Raw genomic sequence first — 5,393 nt, 5'->3', positions numbered from 1 at the left:
TGCAAATATTTATCATGATTTTATATATTTCCTCTGTTTTGAACCAGTTAATAATAGAATGCTTTATTAAAAAAAAACATTTCATCAATCCTATTAATTTGGTTAAGTTTGGAGACGTCCTTTTTAGTTATTCACACATTTGTTTTATGAAATACTGAAATTGAAATAATTCTTCATCCATACATTAATTTGTATGTACATGTTTTACCTAGATTTTACATTTTGTTAGAAGAAAATTAAAAATGTAACACCGTTTTATTTTTTTATTTCAGATCAAATTTTCCAAAAATGTCAAAATGACTAGAAGCAAGCATTAAAATTGTTTTCATAGTGCTTTTTATACGACCGCAAAAAAATTTTTGTGGTCGTATATTGGTATGACGTTGGCGTCGTCGTCGTTGTCGTCCGGCGTCGTCGTCGTCGTCGTCGTCGTCGTCTTCCGAAGACACATTGGTTTTCGCACTCTAACTTTAGTTTAAGTGAATGGATCTTTATGAAATTTTACCACAAGGTTCAATACCACAAAAGGAAGGTTGGGATTGATTTTGGGGGTTATGGTAATAACAGTAAAGGAATTAGGGGCCAAAAATAAGCATTTTTGTAACTTCCAGACATATCTTGTGTGTTAGTGTATGGATCTCTCTGACATTGTACCACAAGGTTCCATATCACTAAAGGAATGCTGGGAATTGATTTTGGGGGTAATTGCCTCCAAATTTTAGGAATTAGGGGCCAAAAAAGGGGCAAAAAACAAGCATTTTTCTAGTTTCATGACAATAACTTGTGTATCAGTGTATGGATCTTTCTGAAATTGTACTACAAAGTTCCATATCACAAAGGGAAAGCTGGGTTTGAGTTTGGGGGTAATTGCCGTAAACGTTTAGGAATTTGGGGCCAAAAAGGGGCCAAAAAACACATTTTTTTCTAGTTTCCAGACAATAACTTGTGTTCAAGTGTATGGATCTCTCTGAAATTGTACTGCAAGGTACCATACCACAAAGGGAAGGCTGGGATTGAGTTTGGGGGTGATGAATCATAATGGGGGTTCAAAAAATTTTGGGGGGGGATTTATTTTTTTTTTCCTTTTTTTTCTTTTTTTCCTTTTTTGTTTCTTTTAAAATTTTCCATTTTAAGTTGGTTATTTCTGATTTATATTTAAAATCAAATAATAATGATATGGTAGGAGATACACACCAAACAGGATGTGTAAATTATTATATAATAAGTATTGTGCAATAGCAAGAAATTTTCAATTGCACAGTATTGCACAATAGCAAGAAATCTTCAATTGCACAGTATTGCGCAATAGCAAGAAATCTTCAATTGCACAGTATTGCGCAATAGCAAGAAATATCCAATAGCACAATATTGCGCAATAGCAAGAAATTGTCAATTGTACAGTATTGCGCAATAGCAAGAAATATTTAATAGCACAGGATTGTGCAAAAGAAGATACTTCCTATAAATTGCTTATTTCTTGACCAATTTCAATGGGGTTTTATTCTTGATTTCATGGGGTTCTTTAATATGCTGAATCTAACCGTGTATTTAGTTTTTGGATTTTGGGCCCCGTTTTTAAATTGGTCCACATTGAGGTCCAAAGGGTCCAAAATTAAACTTTGTTTGATTTCATCAAAAATTGAATTATTGGGGTTCTTTGATATGCCGAATCTAACTGTGTATTTAGATTCTTAAATTTTGGTTCCGTTTTCAAATTGGTCTACATTAAGGTCCAAAGGGTCCAAAATTAAACTTAGTTTGATTTTAACAAAAATTGAATTCTTAGGGTTCTTTGATATGCTGAATCTAAACATATATTTAGATTTTTGATTATGGGCCCAGTTTTCAAGTTGGTCCAAATCAGGGTCCAAAATTAAACTTTGTTTGATTTCAACAAAAATTGAATATATGGGGTTCTTTGATATGCTGAATCTAACCATGTATTTAGATTTTTTATTTTTGGGCCCCGTTATCAACTTTGTCCACATTGAGGTCAAAAGGGTCCAAAATTAAACTTTGTTTGATTTCATCAAAAATTGAATTATTGGGGTTCTTTGATATGCCGAATCTAACCGTGTAATTAGATTCTTAATTTTTGGTTCCGTTTTCAAATTGGTCTACATTAAGGTTCAAAGGGTCCAAAATTAAACTTAGTTTGATTTTAACAAAAATTGAATTCTTAGGGTTCTTTGATATGCTGAATCTAAACATGTATTTAGATTTTTGATTATGGGCCCAGTTTTCAAGTTGGTCCAAATCAGGGTCCAAAATTAAACTTTGTTTGATTTCAACAAAAATTGAATATATGGGGTTCTTTGATATACTGAATCTAACCATGTATTTAGATTTTTGATTTTTGGGCCCCGTTATCAACTTTGTCCACATTGAGGTCAAAAGGGTCCAAAATTAAACTTTGTTTGATTTCATCAAAAATTGAATTCTTGGGGTTCTTTGATATGCTGAATCTAACCATGTATTTAGATTTTGGATATTGGACCATAATAGGTGAATGTCCAATTTAAAATTTTTAAGTTCTTAGACCACATTCAATCTGTGTTAGAAACCTATGCTGTGTCAAATATTTAATCACAATCCAAATCCAAAGCTGTATCAAGCTTGAATGTTGTGTCCATACTTCCCCCAACTGTTCAGGGTTCGACCTCTGCGGTCGTATCAAGCTGCGCCCTGCGGAGCATTTTATTATGCAATGTACATGTATTTCATTTTAAAAACTTTTACAGTGAAAAGACTTAATACAAATAGTAAAACAAAATGAATTTTCAATAGCAGTATCATGGGTTTTTTCCTGACAATTAACTGGTTTGGGAAAATGATGAGTAGGAATTTTAAATTTAAAAAATCTAGTATTGATCCATCCATTTTTCTAATTCTACGGGTGTTTCTCTGTCCTTATTTTACAGGTTTCAGTCTCATAATCATTTAACATAAAATCAATTTCATTTTCTTCTAGGTTGTAATATCTCATAAAAATGTATGTACATTCAATTAATTTGATTTGATCTGAAGAATAAACAAATTTTGTTCTTTTAATTTGATAACCAATGAAATTTGAATTCAGTGATTCAGTTAATTAATTGTAAGATTTAAATTACATAATTTAAAAATATTTTTGTTAAAAACAAAATATACATACTCATTGTTAAAATACATAAGCTATATGGGTGTTTTTAACTTGTGTAATCAAATGATTAATTTTATACCGAAAATATGAAATTAAATTTGGTCATAAACATTTAAATATTTTGAAAATATTGTACATTGAATCAGTAGGAGCATTTTTGTCTAGCCTTGCAGAAGTGCTGGAGGTGAGATTTAGGCATGCTGTTTCAGCTGGTGTTGACAGCAGCATCAACAATTTGTTAAAATTTGGAAATAGGTTAGTTGTAGGGGAACAACTAATGGTAAGTCAATGATATTTGGTTGTATCAGCATTAGTACAACTCATTTTCATGGGGATTTTTTAGCCTGTCTATCATGGTCTATTTACTTTGAAAGTTTTGCATAGTTTGTTTTATAAATTTGTAAGTATGTCAGTAAAAGGGAAATTACTAATGGCAAGTCAATGATATTTGGTATGCAGTTGTATTAGCATCGAATTTCTATGGAGATTATTTTACCCAGCTCCCTCAGTCAAAGTCTGTTGACTTTGAAATTTTTGCACAGTTTACATGTAAAAGTTTGATTAGGTCAGTTTAAGGGGAACCACTGATGATAAGTCAATGATATTTTGGTATGCAGTTGTATTATCATTGGCATATCTCATGCACCCTGAGTCAAGGTTCATAGACTTTGAAACTTTTGATTAGTTTACATGTTAAAGTGTTGCCACTTTTATTTCAACATTTGCATTTAACTATCAAAATTACATACAGGTGAGAAATATCTGTGCATCAACATTATATTTTATTTTGTATATTTGTAATTCAAATATTGTAATAAATTTTAAATTATTATGTGATTTTCTATGATTCAAATTTTTATAAGTGTGTGACCTACACAATAAGGGGTCCAGATTTTTATACGACCGCAAAAAAATTTTGCGGTTGTATATTGGTATGACATTGGCATCATAGTCGTCGTCCGAAGACACATTGGTTTTCGAACTCTAACTTTAGTTGAAGTGAATGGATCTCTATGAAATTTTACCATAAGGTTCAATATCACAAAAGGAAGGTTGGGATTGATTTTGGGGGTTATGGTACCAACAGTTAAGGAATTAGGGGCCAAAAAGGGGCCAAAAATAAACATTTTTGTAACTTCCAGACATAACTTGTGTGTTAGTGTATGGATCTCTCTGACATTGTACCACAAGGTTCCATATCACAAAGGGAATGCTGGGAATGATTTTGGGGATAATTGCCTCAAAATTTTCGGAATAAGGGGCCTAAAAAGGGGTAAAAAACAAGCATTTTTGTCGAGCCTGCGACTTTTGTCACAGAAAGCTCGACATAGGGATAGTGATCCGGCGGCTTCGTTAGCTAACTTCTTAAAAGCTTATATATTTTAGAAGCTAGAAGACCTGGATGCTTCATACTTTGTATATAGATGCCTTATGTTACGAAGTTTCCGTCTGTCATATGTCCATTGTCCTTGACCTCATTTTCATGGTTCAGTGACTACTTGAAAAAAAAGTCAACATTTTTTGTAATGTTAATTTCTTTCTTATTATGAGTAATAGGATAACTATATTTTGTATGTTCGTACCTTGCAAGTTCCTCATGCCCGTCAGACAATTTTCATTTGACCTCAACCCTTATTTCATGGATCAGTGAACAAGGTTAAGTTTTCGTGGTCAAGTCCATATATCAGATACTATATTTGGTATATGGAATGATTGTAAGGTGTACATGTCCAACTGGTAGGTGTCATCTGACCTTGACCTCATTTTCATGGTTCAGTGGTCAAAGTTAAGTTTTTGAGTTTTGGTCTTTTTTTCTTATACTATATGCAATAGGTCAACTATAAATGGTGTATGGAAATATTTTATGATGTACATGTCAGTCTCACAGGTTTTATTTGGCCTTGACCTCATTTTCACAGTTCATTTCTCAGTGTTAAGTTTTTGTGTTTTGGTCTGTTTTTCTTCAACTATAAGCAATAGATCAACTATATTTGATGTATGGAAGGATTGTAAGGTGTATATGTCTGTCTGGCAGGTATCATCTGACCTTGACCTCATTTTCATGGTTCATCGGTCAATGTTAAGTTTTCATGGTTAAGTTTTTTCTTAGATACTATAAGCAATAGGTCAACTATATTTAATGCCTAAATTGATTGTAAGGTGTACATGTCTGTCTGGCATGGTTCATCTGACCTTGACCTCATTTTCATGGTTCATTGGTCAATGTTAAGTTTTCTTGTTTAAGACTGTT

The 5,393-nt window shown here is 32.4% G+C and overlaps 1 long non-coding RNA gene across 1 annotated transcript; it reads left to right on the top strand.

The window, feature by feature from the left end:
• The first annotated feature begins 415 nt into the window (after positions 1-415).
• On the top strand, positions 416-3,972 carry LOC127737737 (uncharacterized). Its single transcript, XR_007999792.1, has 2 exons — positions 416-1,992; positions 2,390-3,972. It is a non-coding gene; the product is annotated as an uncharacterized LOC127737737 (long non-coding RNA).
• The last annotated feature ends 1,421 nt before the right edge of the window (positions 3,973-5,393 follow it).

The sequence above is a fragment of the Mytilus californianus genome, unplaced genomic scaffold, assembly GCF_021869535.1.
Source record: "Mytilus californianus isolate M0D057914Y unplaced genomic scaffold, xbMytCali1.0.p SCAF_4, whole genome shotgun sequence".
Taxonomy (NCBI): Eukaryota; Metazoa; Mollusca; class Bivalvia; order Mytilida; family Mytilidae; genus Mytilus; species Mytilus californianus.
This window is presented reverse-complemented; position numbering and strand designations above follow the sequence as displayed.